Source organism: Amblyomma maculatum, unplaced genomic scaffold (assembly GCF_055883805.1).
Source record: "Amblyomma maculatum isolate TAMU_Amacu unplaced genomic scaffold, ASM5588380v1 scaffold_18, whole genome shotgun sequence".
Classification (NCBI taxonomy): Eukaryota; Metazoa; Arthropoda; class Arachnida; order Ixodida; family Ixodidae; genus Amblyomma; species Amblyomma maculatum.
In genome coordinates, this window is record NW_028146743.1 from 9,406,962 (window position 1) to 9,427,719 (window position 20,758).

A 20,758-nucleotide genomic window follows, 5' to 3' on the forward strand; every position below is an offset into this window, starting at 1 on the left:
TGTCTAACCTGCCCAGTATGATCGGTTTAAAATTGCCTCCGATGCAGCCAAATACTGTTACAGATTAAAGATTTGCAAATAATATTCAGAAAGGAAAGCTTTCCTCAGCTGCAGGGGAAGGCGCTATTATTTAAACATTGTTGAGGAGTAGATTCTGTCGCCATCTTCTCTAACTCTTTTTTCTAAAAGACAGTAAAACCGAAAATGTCTTCTCGGACTTCACTTGCTGTTTTGCTTAGTTCTGTTGCCCCAAATCTCTTACGACATCTATTCCTGCCTGCCGCCTCCAGTTTCCCAAGGGTAAAGAAACCGGTGACATTGCATTGTAGATATATGGGCTTGTTCTGCCTCAACTCACGGAATCCCCTTTCCATTAGCACCTTTTTCCAGAGCCGCCTGGCGACTACAGGGTCTTGGTCCCGAATTCGGCTTCTTGACGCACGCCTGAGGATGTTCCGAGCACCAAATAAACAAGGGACGACCAACCGTCACCTAGCACCCCACACTCCTTCCTTATGCGGGTTTTTCTGTTGTATGGTGACGGCGCTGGAGATCTCGAAGGCTGGTTAGAGCTTTGGTTAGAGCATTGCAAAAGTCTGACATGCCACAACTTTCCGCTGCAGACCATTGCTTCCAGAATTTATATTTTCATTTCATTTGTTCACTCTCAAGGCCGGTTAGGCGTTACAGAGAGGAGTGGGAAGGGCCAATAAACATAACTTACGAGTATAAAAGTATTACAGAAGTATTACTGAAAGTGATTAAAGAAGATGACGACAAACCGCTTCATTGGATTTCTGAGGATCCTGTATGGAGACCACGGAGAAGGGCAGGTGGTTCTAGTCCGATCTAGTTTTGGGCGTGAAATAATTTAGATAGAGATTATTCCGGCATTGTGGCACGAAAACATTTAAATGATCATCTCGACTGATTGAAAAGAATACTGGGAAAAAACCGGGATTGGTTGAGGCCACTTTTAGTGTAATATATTTTATGTAAGGAACTAAGACGTGGAATAGGACGTCGTATGGAAAGAAATGGAAGATTATGAGCACTTCTGCTTTGTTAAACACTGATATAAAAGGAGTAATGAGACAGCATAAATCTAGCAGCGCGGTTCTGGATGGATTCAAACCAAAATATCAGCTGGTTTGTATACGGAGAAAATCGTGATCGCGAAACTATCACATATGCCAACGATATTCACCAGGAGCATTCAATATGTTTTTCGTCGTGTTTTTGCCCATGAAATTATTTCAAGGTTTTGTCGTTAGACCCCTGCAAAATCTAAACATTTCTGCCTGGTAGCTATCGTCACTGAAAAGCGAGGCGTGAAATTGTGTTCGTAATTTCGAAGGCTCTAGTGTGCAATAGTCTAGAGCTTAGGCTCAGAAAACAGTCCCTATATGGGCGAAATTCATTTGTGTGAAAGCGAAAACCGGAAGTTCATAGACTAGAAAAATTGTCTAACGCTGCCTGTCCGAGATACCATATCGCAATAACAAATGAATAGTAAAACAGGATGATACCGTCGGAAAGCAGCGAATTCGAACAAAGATTTCTAGTGGGAGCGGTACGAAACCTCGTCGCTATTACCCGCAGCTGATCGCGCCCGCATTTAACGGCCCTTCTTACACGCTCCGCATTGCATATCAACTTAGAGACACAAAGCAGAACTATAAACCGATAAGGCGAAACGCATGGTCTTTCCCATTTGGTCGGTTTACTTACAACGTTAAAACCGCGCCACATTTCAAATTCGTTTATTCTGAAAGTTTTAACGCAACAGCGTTAAAGATCCTGTTTCTCGGAAAATCCAGTGCCGGCGTATTAAGCGAAAAATCAAGAGCTTGGCACTGGCAGGTGTCAGCTGGCACCTGGCATGGCAGGGCGCAGAACCTTCGACGGTTTGTGCGATTTAACGAGACAGCAGGAAGTGAGAAATTGGCAAGGAGCTACCAACCCTTCTTGCTCAGTTGAGGTGGGAGGGCACAATTACAATAAACCTTCCAGGGCTGTTGGATGCCGATAAATGCACGCTACACATAGTCTGCGTAGGCACGTTCATATGGCTTAAATATCTATTGAGATATACCACGATTTTCCTGCGCGAGTATGCAAATGGTCACAACTTGCAATAGGGTCGATCTCCATTGACATCTCAGTCGGCGGCAACAAAATAGGTTCCACTGTGTCATATTCGACGAAAACAAATGATTTATCATAATGGATTTGTTAATGTAAGCTGAGTAAAGGATAATTTCCCAGCTACGACCACTTGTTCGTGGTTGCTTGTTACACGCCCCACTGTAGGCTTAAGTAGAAATAGAATTAGCATTGGGCTTCTGTGCACGCTACTTTAGGCGAGAGGAACTACCTCCGTCGGTCACTGCACGTGTTGCTTTATACTATACTAGTATATGCTTAGAGTTAAACACCTTGAAACTGCTCTTGAGATATGGCGAACGCGGAGTGTAGGGATGCGGCACAACTCATACCATTCGCAAAAGGTTTCTGAACACAGTGGCCGCAGCTATAATGGCCGTTCACTGGTTTCCATTTAGAATCGGGTTTTTCAAGTTTATGCTTATTACGTTAGCTGGCAATGTTTAACAATCATATTCTAAATAGTATCCACGTGCGCAAAAATGGACGACAACAATATGCTAGAAATGTTCCAGCTGCCATCATTGGATTCAAAAGATAAATTTAATAAACAGGAAATTTAAAGCCTAAAATGCAACAGTGATCTCTAGGCTATGGTTCGATAGCAACACAATAACGAACTCTGTCAGTCTTATGTCAACTGCACCATAATTGAGCTGTCAGAAACTTTAATTGAAAAACTGTATGCTACAATAGAAGGAAAAGACATTCACGATGTATCGCAGCATCAATGCGAACAAGTGAATGAACATCGCTGAGGATGACATATTGATGTAATTTTAATTGCTCTAGTAGAAAGAATTTTGACCTCTTTCCACGGCTAAAAACAGCAACAGCAGAAGCCCTGCATGTCAGGCTACGTCACCGCTGAAGTTTGGCTGCTAATATTTCTGCAACTGAAGAACCATCTCTTTCAGCCATGTAGGAGGACACAAAATATCCATAAAATTAGATGGGCGTCTCTTCCATGCTACCCCATAATATCAGCAGTGTTCAAGGGACTCTGGCAGAGAAAGCGACAAACGTTTCGGTGGCGTCATATGTTGACCAAGAAATTAGGCAGCGGTTTGGCGAGGCTGATATATGTGACAATGTAACACCTGCAGTGCTAAAGCGAAGTTTCGCTTTGTTTAGCTTTCCTTTGCACGTCGCGCCATGCTTAGCATCATGCTGTAAATTGAATGAAACGTGTCTTATTAAAGTCTGTAGTGTAACTTTGTAAAATGTGAAGCCGATGCAGACGACGACATTAGGAGCGCAAAGCAAAATACTGGCAACTTTGCACGTGGAGTAGCCGGCTACCGACATGAAGCAGCCGCCTAATTCAGTGATCGGCCATAATGTGATGCTAACAGTCCACAGGTATTTCTTCAACCTGTGTTGCGTCTCTTGATGTTTAAGGGAGCTCTCCTGAAGTGTGTCCAGTGAGGAACTGAAGCAACGAATCCCTTACAACATTCATCGGCGCGCGATCTTGCGTTTCGGACTTGAGCGACTATATAATTCATCAACGTCCATCTCTAGCCTCCAGGCTTGTCTACAATTGTGGCTTGGAACAGTCACTTAATGAAACGTAACACTGCGTAATAAGAAAGGAGGATTTTGTTGTGTTCTTACTTGTTCGCGCAATTATTCTCGTATATTCGCCCAAGCGGAAAATGAATTTCGAACCGGCAAACGCCTTGTCTGTTCTCCAAAGGGACGTTTCATATGCCGCGCATCGCAACAAGTTTGGTTGGTGTGCGGCGTACTGTTGGATGCTACGCGGAAAGAAACTGTATTTAAATACACTAGTGCGTGCAAAGTAAGGTGACAGATTAGGATTATTGTAATTTTTTGTTGACGACGGTATGGCACTCGTGATGTCTGCCGTTTGACAGTCGCTAGTGCGAATAAACAACGGAGAGCAAAAATTTTAACGATTGCAGTTTCCGGCCGTTAGCCAGGGAAGTTCGTTGTAATCAATCGGGGGCAGAAGAAGGGGAAGAATCACGGCGAAATCGATTACATATGAAGCGAGCTGATTTCGTTTGGATTGCCTCAATTTTCTTAATGTCTGTTAGCTCGTAAGGATTCCACAGAAAACAACCATAGTCAAGGATAGGTCGGATTAGGGATTTATAGAATTGTAATCTGTTTTTCTTTGTAGCCTGGGTTAATGTTCGTCTTGCATATCCTAACTTTTATGGCTCTATCACCGATGAAATCAATGTCTGGACTATGATAAATAGGGGCAAAAACAATTCCTAGATACTTATACTCGGACACCCTTCGAAGGGGCATATTATGAAAAGAGTAGATGAAAATCAATGAGGAGGAACTATTACCACAAGACATAACGACAGTTGTGCTGAAATTAACGTTCAACTCACAGCTCTCTCACCACCTGCAGAAGCTCGAAAATGAATCGATAATGCGGCAGTTATTATCAGAATAGTGAATAACATCGTACAGAACGCAATTATCAACATACATTCGAATGTTCGAGGTGATGTTAAAAAGCAGGTCATTATTATACAATAGGAATAATAAAAGTCCTAAACTCGAGCCCTGTACCACATCATATGTCACATGGTAGTCATGATATTGGGCTGAAGTGTAATTACCAAACTGTAAACGCTTAGAGAGGAAATTAGAGATCCAAGTCACTGAGGTTGAATTCTTGAAAATAAGGATTGTTTTGAACTTTAGTTTATAATGAAGCTCAGTGTCAAAAGCTTTTTAAATATCAATGAAAAATGGATCAATTTGATATCCCGGGTCAATATTAAAACCGATGTCATGCACCACTTCCGATAATTGGGTATATGTACTAAAAGAAACCTTGCCTGAAACCATGTCGAACATAGGATAAAAGATTATTGTGTTCAAGATATTGGGAAGTGCGTGTGTGGATGACATTCTCTTGCACTTTACGTGGTGATGATCTCGATGAGATTGGCCTGTAGTTGTCAAGATGTTGCTTAATGCCCGACCAAAGTCAGGGCAGAACGTTTCTCCATTTCCAAGACTTACGTACAATACCAGAAGTAAGGGAGTTTTTATTTATAATATTTAGATAACGAGATATCCATAATGAATATCTAACAAGAAATGCACTGGGAATTACATCAGGCCCACCTTATTTCTTCACATCTAAATTTAGTATCACATTAAGAACACACTGCAAGGAACCTGTTACATCATGGATTGAAGATTGTTCAGTCTAGCGCAATGATGGACTGAATAAATTATCATGCTTTTCAAAACAGAATAAAAAAAGGAGTTAAAAGCATCTGAGATGCTGAGATAAACTCGTTCGAGTATCCTTTGGAGGGAATGTGGTCCAAATTTTTAAGATTACTAATCAGATTTGAACACGGCAATATAAATCATTTGTACTATTCAATGCACGGAGCTCTCCTTTCACTTTGTAGTGACGAGCAATGCTTTCAGGATTGGAACGTGATCTCGATGATCCTAACCTTTTTATACGGCGTAACAGATGCAAAATATCACGGTTCATCAAGGGCACGTCCAGGTTTTTCTTCTTAGTTTTAACACAGACAAAAATTAATGCAGGTTTCAACACAGTTCTCAAAGAAAGAAACTACAGAATCAACGTCACTTGTTTTACTAAGCTCTGAAAATTCATCAACACGATCTGCAAGACAGCACCTTATAGAAACATCGTCGGCACTATTGCAATCTGGAAAGGATATGATAGCATATCTTGGCTTATGAATGTGAAATGTGATCCAAAATAGGACTGCTTTAAGATTCGAGATACCTTCTATTATTTCACATTTGTGGCATTTTGCTACGAGGTTGGACATTAGGAAAACTAGATGATGCAATACGTCATTTCGAGTTGCACCGTTTGTTATCAGGGTGTCTGTTTATGAAACTATTTGTAACCCGTTGTAAACATCGCCGGAGATGAGCAGTGACGTCGGAAATGTGTGGGTAATGTCGTGACGCTGGGGCTACGTCGACCCGGCCTTCACTTGGTAGCGTGCAGAGACTCGGGGTTGAAGTAGGATTGAATCTTCGAAGTTGGTGAAATATGTACAAGCAGGTTTAATGGCACTTTGAGAAACTTATTTACAAGATTATTTACACGAAAAAGAAGGGTACATCAGCAAAATGGCAAGCGTTAAGAGTTCATAGCGAGAAGCGACTGGATGAGCCGTTTACCCAGGGCCCAGAGCGACATTTCGTGCTCTGCAGCGTCCTTAAAACCCCCTATGTCCAGCCCCTCTCTGAAGATGCTGACCAACCAAATCCAGGGCACGCCCCTCAGGTATCGGCATCCAATCGAACACATCACTGCACTGATGGTCTGAAGCACTGACTGGTCCGGCATTCATTCGTTGGGCGTGATCACTTGTTGGCGGGAAAAGCTTGGGAACGGCGAGGAGAGGAGGTACATTTCTATTCTTCAGCAAAGAAACCACAGGCTGGTTCTGACAAGTGGTTTTACTTCTCAGAAACCCGAGTGCACGTGGCGCCGCATCCGCTCCCAGCATTGTCCGTTTTCGACAATTGCAAATCTTTCCTGCATTCCTGGGAAATCACTTAATGGCTGTATGCGTCATGCTCCTTTCTTGTCCTGCACGTCAGCGGACATGTCACTCTGTCGTCTCCTTTGGAAAGTAGGCATTCCTCACTGGACGATAGGGCTTATCGACTGGAAGGGTGAACAAAAGAAAGAAAGCACTTCCTGCATTTCCCGCAGGGGGACGTTTCTTTGTGTTTTTCCAGACGTTCTCTTGACAGGGTCAATTTGGCATTTGCAGGTTGTCCACAAAGCAAAACAGGCTTACAAAACAGGATTCCTGGAAACAGGCTCACTTAGAGCCATTGGACCATCACCACATATTCACAATACTTTTCCATGCCCACAGGCGAACAATAGAGCGCGCAAATGCGGATGCACGGTCGTAACAGCCTCCTCCCCCGCCAGAAGAGACTCGGAGGGCAGCAGCCGCAGCTGCTGCATGAAGAGACGACTTAATGGCCTGCACGTGAACGCTTGAAGCTCGCTGTTGCTTGTCGCGTTGTCTTGATTGTCGTAGGCCAAATTGCTCGAGCTGTCTGAAACTCAACCACATGTCGAAGCAAGCACTCGGCTCCCGTCTGAAGAGACCAGGTCAAAAGAAAACTGCCATTGTTGTTCGAGAAAAGCCCACTCTCAAGACGTTCAGGACCCACGTATTCCTAGAAAACCAAACGTGCTGCTTTACATAGGCACACATATACAAGCGCACGAGAAAAAAAAAAAAACCTGATTATCAATTTGGATACATGGTCAGGAACACCTCGGACCGCTTAGAAACAGCGGCTAAGCGCGTCCGCATTCCCATTTAACTTCCCCTTTTTGTATCTTATTTCAAAATTGTACTGCTGTAAAATCAGGCTCTACCTAAGAAGGCGACTGTTCTTTGATGTCGCAGTTTGCAGCCAAGCCAGGGGACAATGGTCCGTCTCTACGGTGAATTTGGCCCCTCCAAGATAGCACTGCAATTTTTGAATGGCCCATACAATGCAAGCGCACTCTTTCTCTGACGCGCAATAAGCTCTCTCTCTAGAACTCAGTTTTCTGCTCAGGTAGAGCACGGGGTGCTCATTACCGTCGTCATCTCTTTGGCAGAGAACAGCACCTAGCCCTCGATCACTGGCATCACACTGGACCGTGAATTCTCGGTCATAGTCTGGAGCTCGCAATACCGGACGGCTAATCAGCACAGCCTTCAGGTTTACGAAGGAGGCTTCCTTTTGTTCGTCCCAGACTACATTTGTCGGTTCTGTCTTGCGGAGAGCGTCGGTCAGAGGGCTAGCCAAAGCTGAATAGTTAGGGATGTAGTGATTGTAGTACCCAGTCAGACCTAGGAATGCTCGAATTTCCGTCTTCGTGCTCGGCCGCGGATAGTCTGCTACCGCAGAAATCTTAATCTCGCTGGGTTTCCTGAAACCTTGACCTACATTGTGACCCAAGTAGTCCACGGTCGCCCTTGCCAGGCAACATTTCTCGGCCTTTACGGTTAGTCCAGCTTGACGCAAAAGGCTCAGTACAGCTCTTAGATGTACCATATGGTCCGCCCATGAGTCGGAAAAAACCGCAATGTCATCTAAATAAGGCACCGCGAATGTTTCACACCCATTTAAAACCCTATCCATGAGTCGGGAAAAACAAAATGGAGCATTTTTGAGCCCGAAACTCATCATTGTTGGCTGGTAGCTGCCCGTCGGAGTGACGAAAGCCGCGTATCTGCTGGCGCGTTCAGTGAGCGGTACTTGCCAGTATCCTCGAGTAAGGTCCAGCGTAGTCACATATGCCGCTCTACTGACCTGTTCTACTCTCTCCTCAATATTCGGAATAGGATACACTTGATCCCTGGTGAGAGAATTTAGCTTTCGGTAGTCTACCACAGGCCTAGGGTCTTTACCTGGAGCTTCTACTAAGATCATAGGCGAAGCATAATCGCTTTCCGAGGGTTTTATTACTCCCAATTCCAGCATGCGAGTTACTTCCCTATCCAGAATTTCTCTTTGCCTTGGAGAAAATCGGTAGCACCTTGATCGCACTGGCACGTCTGAAGTCAGCTCAATATCGTGCTCAGTCAAATCAGTTCTGCCTGGCCTGTCCACGAAGCAGGCCTCAAACTCTGTTATTATCTCGCCCAGATCGGACAGCTGGGACTTCTTTAGTTCTCCTCTCTGCTCCGTCTTTTTGAGAAGCTCCTGAGCGTTGCTTCCTTTTCCGCTGAGACAAATCAAGTTGTCCCCCATCTCCTCGGGAAGGTTTAACGTTAGATTTACCACGGCTTCCCTCTGCACATAAGGCTTCATAAGATTGCAATGATAAATGCGCACTTCTTTACGCCTACCGGGAATTTTCACTGCGTAGTTAGTGTTAGAAAGCTTTGCAACGACTTCAGCCGGTCCTTCCCACTGTACTTCGAGCTTATTCTGCCTTGAACTTCTCAGCAACATCACCTGGTCCCCGATACAAAACGTCCTTTGACGGGCTGTCTTATCATAGTACACCTTGGAACGAGCCTGGGCTGACTTCATGCTGGCCTCAACGAGTTCCTTAGTGTTATGTAAGCGATTCAAGAGGTTCAGAATGAATTCTACTACTGTTGGGTCTTCTCCGCGCTCCTCCCAGGCTTCGCGCACCATTCGCAAAGGTGAGCGCAGTGACCTTCCGTACACCAACTCGGCTGGGCTAAATCCAGTGGATTCGTGCGGCACTGACCGCAAAGCGAAAAGCGCTGCAGGCAGGCAGGTATCCCATTCGCGCTTGTTTTCATAGCACAGTCCCCTCAGGACTCGTTTGAGAACAGAGTGCCATCTTTCTACGCTGTTGCTCTGCGGATGATGGATCGAGCTATGCACTACCTTAATGCCGCATCGCTCGAGAAATGAGGTGGTGAGGACACTCGTGAAAACGCTACCCTGATCACTTTGGACCTCGGAAGGGAATCCAACTCGTGCAAACACTGACAGCAGCGAATCCACTACACTCTCGGACGTCACCTCGCGCAGCGGAACAGCCTCTGGAAACTTTGTGGCTGGGCATAACATAGTGAGGATATAACGGTACCCTGACTCTGTCACAGGAAGTGGCCCAACTACATCTATTACTAACCGGTGAAACGGCTCGGTAATGATTGGTACTAACACCATCGGAGCTTTCCACTTATCTTGCGCCTTTCCAACCCGCTGGCACGTGTCGCATGACCGTACAAAATTTTCCGTGTCCTTAAAACATCCAGGCCAATAGTATTCTTGCAACAGCCTCTGCTTTGTTTTCTTTATTCCAAGGTGACATGACCACGAGCTGCCATGGGAAAGTCGCAGTAAGTCTCCGCGGTACTTTTGGGGAACGACTAATTGGTCCCGCTCTACTCCGCGCTTATCCTTGAATAAGCGATACAGCACTCCCTTTCTCATCTCGAAAGAAATATTGTTTGCTGTCTTAGTGGCGCGGTGGCGCTCCCTTATCTCCTGTATCTTGGGATCATTGGCTTGCTCTATAGCTAAGTCCTCTCGGGTTCCACTTAAAAGTCTCGTGAGATTACTAGACACTGGCGGCAAGAGGTTACTCTCAAGAACGTCCTCATTCCGCGTCTCATCAAGCTGACTTTCAAGTTGACATATCTGAGATGCCTCGCTCTCAAAGCTTTCTGACCTGCTATCTTCCGCATTTACCACTGTTTTAACTGCCGTTTCCTCCGCTGTGGATTTTTCTGGAATGAGCAGTGTAGCTAGTTCTCGCGCCTTTGAACGTGTTAAGGCTTGCACAACTCTGTCTCCGAAAAGGATGCCCCTCTTTCGCAGCAGCATGTCCGATTTGTTGGAGAACAAATACGGATAGCACTTAGGAAGCTTTCCTGAAACGGCAGCCTCGGTTGTTAATTCGCCGAAAGGGCCCTCGATGACCACGTTCGCGATCGGCAAGCACACACTCTGTTCCTCAACTACCTGTCGGATCCATGCACACTGTCCTGTATAGTCGGAAGGCGATACATACGCCGGATGGACAACATCCGTCGTTGCGGCCGAATCGCGCAGTACCTTGCAAGGCTTCCCGTTGACTACTAGGTCATGCAGGTAGGGTTCCAAAAGCTGCATATTTTCATCGCAGTCACTGACATACGAGAAAGCAATCTTTTCTTTCCGGCAGTTGACGGCAATGTGACCTTGCTCATTACACCTGAAGCATGTGAGCGGCTTCCTAGCCCCAAGTTTATTCTTTGTGTTCTGCGCGTTGGTCACTTCCCCACTTTTCTCACTGCCGTCCTTTCTAGGGCGTTTGCCTGAAGAAGCCTTCCTTTCTTCGTTTGCAAATCTAGCAAAGTGCCTTTTCTGACGGTTATTCACACTCAACTTGGGATTGCGGGGCCTATCCACTGCTGGGTTGCTGAATTGTCGGCGCGAAGCATACTCCTCAATGAGTTCGGCAGCTTCAGTTGCCGACTTAATGTCGCCTCGGTCCTGTAACCAATTTCTTTCATTTTCTGGGAGGCAGTTATAAAACTGCTCCAAAAGAATTCGCTCGACTACAGCGTCCCTATCACTGTAGGAATCAGTGCTCTTTAGCCACTCGCCCAAATTGACTCTTAAATTGTATAGGAATTCAGGGTAACTCTCGTCCCTGGACTTAGTAGCTTTCCGAAAACGTTGTCTGAACGCCTCGGCGCTAAGCCTATACTTTCTCAGAAGGCTAGCTTTGACCTTCTCGTAGTTGTCCGCGTCCTCCTTGCTTAGCCGCGCGACAGCCTCCGCTGCCTCGCAGGGCAGAACCGTCAATAATCTCTGAGACCAAGTGTCTCGCTGGAAGGACAGTTTTTCGCAGGTTCGCTCAAAGTTAGCCAGATACAGACCGATATCCCCTGATATCACATATGGCTGCATGTACTTTGACATCTTGAAATCTGCCTCCTTGTTGAGAAGAGGTACCGCTAGCTGGGGACAATTGCCCGACCTCTTGCTCAACTCTAGTTCTAATTTCCGGAGCTCAATTTCTAGGTCCAGCTTTTTTGCTTCTCTTTCAAGCTTCTCACGTTCGTGCTCCCTTTCCTCTTTTCCCCTCTCACGTTCGCGCTCACGCCTCTTTTCCTCTTTTTCCCGCTCTTTCTGCTGTCTGAGCTGCTCCTCCTTTTTTTGGGCGATGAGGTTCCATGCTTCACTGAGCTCCTCATCATCGGCTCCCAAATCTGTGATTGCCTTTATAATCAAGGGTTTTCGTGCCAAACCACTTGTATCAATTCCCAATTCCTCACACAATAGCAACAATTCCGGTTTCTGCAGCTTTTGTAGGTCCATGATCGCTCCGAGTGTCGGCTACTTCCAAAACAACAGTGCAAACTACCAAACCTAAAGGCGTTTCAACACTTTTTACCAGTTCTAAAATTTAACCCTGTTCTAGAACCTGGTCCACATCAGAAGAAAAGCCAAGCACTCACCCACACATGCGATCGATGTTCCGAGCTGCTTTCTTGTTGGCCGATTGTTGCGCCTGCTTGTTGCTTGAGATGCCACCTCCGATCACCAGATGTTGTGGCTTGTAGCTTCAGATCCACCTCCAATCACCAGATGTTGTGGCTTGTAGATTCAGATCCCACCTCCAGTCATCAGATGTTGTGGCTTGTAGATTCAGATCCCACCGCTGGTCACCAGTTGTCGTGACGCTGGGGCTACGTCGACCCGGCCTTCACTTGGTAGCGTGCAGAGACTCGGGGTTGAAGTAGGATTGAATCTTCGAAGTTGGTGAAATATGTACAAGCAGGTTTAATGGCACTTTGAGAAACTTATTTACAAGATTATTTACACGAAAAAGAAGGGTACATCAGCAAAATGGCAAGCGTTAAGAGTTCATAGCGAGAAGCGACTGGATGAGCCGTTTACCCAGGGCCCAGAGCGACATTTCGTGCTCTGCAGCGTCCTTAAAACCCCCTATGTCCAGCCCCTCTCTGAAGATGCTGACCAACCAAATCCAGGGCACGCCCCTCAGGTATCGGCATCCAATCGAACACATCACTGCACTGATGGTCTGAAGCACTGACTGGTCCGGCATTCATTCGTTGGGCGTGATCACTTGTTGGCGGGAAAAGCTTGGGAACGGCGAGGAGAGGAGGTACATTTCTATTCTTCAGCAAAGAAACCACAGGCTGGTTCTGACAAGTGGTTTTACTTCTCAGAAACCCGAGTGCACGTGGCGCCGCATCCGCTCCCAGCATTGTCCGTTTTCGACAATTGCAAATCTTTCCTGCATTCCTGGGAAATCACTTAATGGCTGTATGCGTCATGCTCCTTTCTTGTCCTGCACGTCAGCGGACATGTCACTCTGTCGTCTCCTTTGGAAAGTAGGCATTCCTCACTGGACGATAGGGCTTATCGACTGGAAGGGTGAACAAAAGAAAGAAAGCACTTCCTGCATTTCCCGCAGGGGGACGTTTCTTTGTGTTTTTCCAGACGTTCTCTTGACAGGGTCAATTTGGCATTTGCAGGTTGTCCACAAAGCAAAACAGGCTTACAAAACAGGATTCCTGGAAACAGGCTCACTTAGAGCCATTGGACCATCACCACATATTCACAATACTTTTCCATGCCCACAGGCGAACAATAGAGCGCGCAAATGCGGATGCACGGTCGTAACAGTAAGCACAATTTCGCAGCTTGTTTTTAATTTCTCCTCCAAAATTTTTCCACAAAGTTCTCTACTTGGTGTTTACCATCAGTGGCTGAAAATTATTTTCAGGCGTAATTTTTATGTTCGCTGAACAAACTGGCTGAAAAGTGAAGAATGTCTACTTTACATTCGCATTTGATCAGTCTGTACAGTTTTTAATAATTTCGATGCCGAATAAAAAGTCGAGCAACTGGCAATCAGGGTAAGAAGAACTCCCCTTGCTCATAATGTAAGCGTCCGGGGTAAGAAGAGCTCCTTTTGCTCATATTGTAAGCCCAGTCGCGAGATGCTTCTAAACATTCTCTTAGAATACGGCCTTGACCTTTCAAACTTGGAGCTGAGGAGATAATGGAAGGGGATGGAGCACGTCATTAATCACGTGAGCCACGTGACGTGACGTAACGTCATCGTGCGATGGAAACAGCTATGACGCAAATCGGTATAAGATCGAGGAGCAACTGCATCTACATTCAGAGCCTTGGACGCCAGTTGCGATGATGGTGCGCTCAGTGCGTCGTAATTTAGCCAGTTAAGTCGGTCCACGAAACAGTTCAACCAAGCGCCGCCATGCTGCGAAGCTTTCTCTCAATAACATGTTCAACTATGCTAAACCTCTGCTAATAATTAAGATTCACCCAGAGATTAGATAATTTTCCAGGCTTCTTTTTATGGTTAGATGTTTTAGGGGGAAAACGAAAGAAAGAATAAAAGTGTTATGATATAATTGATTAACATACCAGCTTTCTTAGGACGTCAATATTTTTTACGAGGATCATATGCTGGAAGTGGCCTCGAAATTGTGGACTAAACATGGTGCGAGTTACAGGAGAAAAGAAAAATATTTTAAGGATGAACACAATTCCCCACAATGTGAAATTTGAGCGAAACAATTTCACTGTTATTGGGATATATTGAGGAAAGGATTTTGGTTTGGTTTGGCATTTCACGTCCAGAAGCGTTTCCGGCTATCTTAGTGGAAGGCTCCGAAAATTTCGACCACCTGGGGTTCTTTATGTGGACACACTTACTACACCGCACCTACGCCTTGATTTGCGCCGTCATTGAAAAGTGGCCCCGCGACCCGGACTCGCTCCTTCATCTTTGGGTACAGCAGTCTGGCGCGCGTACCACACTGCCATCGCGGCGCTGCGCAAACCTTTTCAAAGATGCTTCTGTGTTTTGTTTACAGTGGTTTGTTAATGCGAAAGCACTACTTCGCAATGTTCAGAGATTTCTGTCCGCAAACCGCGTCAGCAAAGTTGTGTCCGCAGCAGTAGGATTCCCTCCCCCCACCCCAATGCAAGAAAACTGAAAGACTCAGGTTACGCCATTTCTGAAGATTATTCTCTGAACACTCGCCAGGCTCGATAATCCCTGATTGCGTTCGCTAAATCCTTAAATAATATATACAAGCTCCGCCGCGATAAGATGACAACACAACATACATTTACGACCGTACCCAGCAGCAGGTAATCCCGAATCGACCATAGCGTCCTGTTAACAACTCAGAAAATCAGAATCAACGTCCACATAATGTTCTTTATACTAATATTAGGAGAATTTTACCGAAACTTGAAGCCCTTCATAATCTCATCGACACCATTGAACCCGACGTCATTCTGCTTTCAGAAACATGCTTAGATTCATCGATCAATAGCACTGAACTTCAGACCGCCTTCTTTGATTTTGACATTTTTCGCCTTGACCGTTTAAATCGGCGAGGGGGCGGTGTCCTGACCGCTACCAGACGTCACGTCCAGTGCTCTGTTATAAATATTAACTCCCCTTTGGAAATTTTATTTCTATCATGCAAGACTTCATATCCGCCAGTAATTATCGGCGTATGCTATCGTCCACCAGATGCCCACTCATATTTTGTTATGTATTTTCATGATGCCGTGCATACGATATCTTCATTGAAACCGCATATTCCCATCATTTTATTCTACGATTTCAACTTGCCATCCATAACCTGGTATAGTCTAGCTCGCACGTATCAAAACATAACACTGAAGGTTCATTTGTTAACACTTGCATGACTTTCGGTTTATCGCAACTAGTTTCCACCCCCACACGTGTTACAGCGCACTCTTCGAACATTCTGGACATCGTGTTAACCTCTCCTCCCGATAACGACTCCTCTCTTGTGCACCTAACCGGCCTTAGGGGCCATGTAATATTACACACAACGTTCAAGTCTCAACTTTCACGCACTAAACACATAAAGAAAACCATAACCCGCTATGATAAAGGTAACTATATGAACGCATTAACAGTGAACTTGCTGCTTTAGCATCTGGTTTCTTAAGGATTTTTCAACGCAATCCGTCGAACTAAATTGGTCATTCTTTAAAGCCAAAATACAACAACTTACGGACACACACATACCTACAATCGTAGTGTCTGAACGCTCTTCATCACCATGGTTCAACGCATCTTTAAAGCGCCTTCGTAATATAAAGAAACGTCTATTCAGAACAGCTAAACTAACTAATTCCGCAGCAGCTTGGTCGAAATATGGTACAGCAGAAAAAATGTTTGAATCAGTATCAGTGAAAACCAAACGAGTATGCTACTCATCCACTTTGCCCGAAATGCTCCGCTCTAATCCCAAAAAAATTCTGGAAAGTTGTAAACCCAAAATATTCGAAACCTGTATACATGAATAACGCTCACGACTGTCCAGTTTCTGATAAAGAAGCTGCCGAGTTATTAAACAATGCTTTTTCCGCAGTATTTACAAATGAACCTGACGACGATGCACCTGAAGTTAGTTACCCCGACCATCCCACGATGCCTGACATTTCGTTCGACCCTCCCATGACATTGTGATGCTGATCGAATCGCTCGAGCCCGCGTGATCAGCTGGCGTCGATAAAATTAATTCCAAAATACTGCAGAACACAAAACACGTCACGAGTGTCATCTTATCTCACATATTTGAGTAGTCCCTTTCATCTGGAGTTGTGCCGGCCGACTGGAAAGTGGGCAAGATCCCCCATTGCGGTTCCAAAAAAAAGGTCCGTCTTTTTCATGTCAAAGCTAACCTCCTATCTCGCTCACTAGTTTTGTCTCGAGGTTAATGGAACACGTTTTATACTCTAGCACAATTAAATTCTTAAAATCCGTCAATCTCTTTCATCCTAGACAACACGGTTTTTTAAAGGATCCATCCTGCGAAACCCAACTAGCACTATTTACTAATGATATAAGCTCTTACATTGATATTAATATTCCAGTAGACGCATTGTTCACTGACTTCGAGATGGCATTCGACAAGGTTCCTCACAAAAGTCTTTTTTTTAGACTTTCATGCCTAAATATGAGCCCCTCAGTACAAACTTGGATCCGTTCCTTTCTAACTAACCGTCAGCAGTTCGTTTACGCCAACAAGTGTTCATCGCAAATGTCTCAGGTCGTCTCCGGAGTGCCTCAATGTACTGTTCTCGGCCCCTTACTCTTCCTTATCTATAATAATGATTTCTCAAATAATATATCATCTATCATTCGTTTTTTCGCCAATGACTGTGTAATCTATCGCCCCATCAGTAGTACTGCCGACATAACCGCATTACAAAACGATCTAAATCACATTGAATCCTGGTGTAACAAGTGGTTAATGTCAATCAATACTAACAAAACATATGTTATATCTTTTCATCGAAAACATTACTGCCCACAGCCCTAATTACATAATTTTTGGTTCAGTAATCTCCTGTGCTTCCTCCTGCACATAATTAGGCACTAACTTAACCTACGGCCTTTCATGGTGTGACCATACCTCTGGAATCACAAACAATGCTAACCGCTGTCCTGGCTTATTCCTTCGCCGTCATTTAAAACTTGCCTCTCCCTACGTAAAACGTATGGCCTACCTAACCCTGGTTCGACCAAAATTAGAATACCCATGCGCTATTTGGGACCCGCACCAATCATACCTTGCTAACACTCTAGAATCAGTACAAAATCGAGCCATCCGCTTTGTTTACTCCAACTACAGCTACTTCACTAGTGTATCTAATCTAAAGTCTCAAGCTAACCTACCACTTCTCGTTCACCGACGTAAAATGTTTCAACTTTGCCTTTTTCATAAATTTTATCATTCACAGCTACCCCACTCCGTCATTATGCCCTCTTCGGAACGTGTCATCCACAACAGAAGCGTTTATCCATCATCTGCCCACACTACTGCGCATCTATTTTCATTTTTCATCCAAACTGCAAAAGACTGAAATGATCTTCCCCCTCAAGCCGTGCTCCACTCTAATCCGCAATATTTTAAAAAGTTCATAGAGAAAATAATTTATGTTCGATAACTAATGTATAACTTTGATTTTATGCCGCTATCCCTCATGTAATACCCCACACCTGGGGCCTTTGAGGTGTATTCTAAATACAAAAAAAAAAAAACAGCACAATCCCTGCTTTCGCATTACTCCAACGCAGATTCTGCAGTGCTCAATAATTTTTTATTCAATGACAGATTGTTGCAAGTAAGAATTTACCCTTAAGTAAAAATAGGAACAACAAAGAGACTAATAAAGAGGCGCCTGTGATAATTCATGGCTGGTTAGTGACCTAGATCCGTCGGTCACACCCAATCTCTTGCATTGTACTGCGCGGAAACCTGCTTCGGATTAAGCACCTATAAATGACACTGAAATGGGACGAACGTCTCTGTAGAGGGCTGTGGGTCAAATGAGAACACAAACTGAAATATTTAGAGACCGAGACCACAGTGTCCATCGGAATGTTCACACGTATATCCGCTGCTGTTAATTGGCCGTTAGCGAGTTGGGCTTGAAGGAATCGCTAAAATTGATTCTTTAGAGCGCAATTTCATGCGGTGAAGGTATTTTATTGTCACCCGTGTCGACAACGGTTGTTACGTGTTTCGTTGGCGTAGCTGAGAATGATTGTAAGGCGGCCTTGCCTAACCAGAACACCAACCGAGCACTGACACAGGCATAAAACGGTGAGATAAAATTGCTTAGAAAGCCGGGCCTTGCATTGTGTGTAGGACATCACGGCGTTATGTTTTTGTCGCGATTGGATGTCGCTTCCGCCTATCCGCCTGACATTCAAAGTACTACTGGATATCTGTTCATACTTTCCACGACAGCAGTCCTCACACTCATGTCACGATTGAATTGTGCTTAGCCTAACTACAAGCACGAGTCTGATGTTGCATCCACGATTGGAACTTTGTCCAGCCCACCTTACTGCCGACACCGGTCCCCTGTTCGTTTCACTGCATCTCCAGGGTAGAGCGAATGTTGAAATTAAATTTACGTTATTCGCATCTGCAATACTAGAACTGTCAAGACTAATCAACATCAGAGAAGCGGTGGCTACTGCCATTTTAAACTCCAAGCGTCATATCTATAAATACGCGTAAAGAGGGAACCGTATAGGTAAAAGAATATCTTTAACGGCAAGTGGCTACGCGCAATACTAACAGAGCTACGCAACTGGAAGCCTTTGGAACAGGTTCCTATGCTCTGCCACCTGAGCGAAGGACGAACTTTCTCGAGCTGCCTCGGCTTCAGCAGGTGTGGGGAGGAATCACTCGGCCGAGAGAATGTGCGACATGCGACTGAGGCGCAGTGTGCCATTCCAAGGGCTCAGTAGGAATCGGTACTGACATTGAGAGGTTGGAAGGATTCCTGGCATTTCTAAATTATGCTCGAAAATGCAGCAAAGTATCATTTCCACTACCTCATATAGCCGTTGGCATCTTTCAATGCAGCATGCTGTGGATAATGTGAACTTTGCTTTGGCAGCAGAGCAACGCTCCATCCTAAATGTGCCAACTTTGATGTAACAAAAAAAACACCAGAAGAATAAATAACTCGAACAGCTGAAGCCACGGTAGTTTATTGCTCGGATTTGCACCGTGCCAGGCTTTTGTTCTGAATGTGTGTTCTCAACTCAATAGGCAGGATATCAAAGTACCAATAGTGAACCAACCAAGTAGAGCAAATTCGGAAGATATCCAGGCCGCCTGCGTGTAGAATTGTAGAAAGGAGACAGGTATATAGTGTAGGAAGCTTGGAGCAATTTTCTAGACTTCGCTAGACTGTGGAATTTATTTTAAGAAAGCCTGATAAGTGTTATAACTCTATGATGTGAAGGCTGGCAGTCCTCGAATTGTATAGACATAAAGTGAACTTAGATCAATATATGGAACCGGCAAGGAGGAAACTTAAAGTACGCCAGTTATTACGGCACTCTCTGACTCGAAAGATGAGTGCAGACTTTTACTGCATTCTGCATTTTATTGAAGCAGGGAATTTTACTCAACTACGCATGTATGTATCTACAGTTGCAGGTCACCTTGTATGTGTCACACATTTTTTCTTGAAGATTTTCTTCGTGGAATTCAAGTGGTGCACAAAATATACCAGCACTTCGGTTCCATGAAGTCAAACACGCTGTCGGCAAAATCGATGGAGATACTTTGAATAAGTTTGACGTGCTACACACTGCAAATATCAAGCCAGGAGGCATCTGGTACGACCGCGCCGCAAAGAGGACAAGGTTTTCGCGCATCTTTCCGTTGACTCGTCACTCGTTTGTTGCCTCTGGCAACTAATCCTAAAGTCAAAACTTTATCTATGTAATGAATATTCGGCCAGTTCAAGTATTTATCTTGGAATAGAAATTGCAGCAGCGTATATAATTTTGCGAATGAATGGCTTGTTTAACTAAACTGTGGTAGCCCATTTTTCTTGTACGGAGACCACCTGAATCTGTGCCGAGTGTGCCTGCTTTTTCTTCAAATGTAGAAACAAAACGAAAAAGTCCTGTTTGTAGCTTTGGAACCTCACTTCTCAATTGCATTTTTTCCTCGCTCACCTCATATATGGCAAAATCGCTCTAATACAGTCAAAACTCGATTTACGAAGTGTAGTGGAGCTGCGAAATATTTCGTTCAATCGAGAACTTCGTTATATGGAGAAATGAATTTCTGGGTCACTTAATCCTATAAAGTCGATTGTTATCAGGGAAGTACCGCGGTATCATAATTGCGAAGTGTAAATTGGCTGAAAATGAAATCGTGTTTTGAAAGGACGTAACGGCCAACATAACAGAAGGCCTTAAGGAAGCTGTACTGTTACGTCATCTTTAAATGCAACACCAATTCGTGCACTATGTTATGTTGCTACAATAAAATTGCGGCCCGCGCAAACACCGACACTGATAGCGCGTATGAAAAGAAGCAACGAAAATTTTACCTCGGCAGGAAGGGTCCCAGGGGAGTAAATATCTTTCTCAGCAAAGACGTCGCTGATATTCTCTTGTTTGCGGTTCATAAACTTCTGCAGGGATTATTTGTGCGCTATTTTTTCCTGTGTTCCGGTAAACGGTCGCCGCAGATTAAGGGCAACCATAATTTGTCCCATTTTTGGC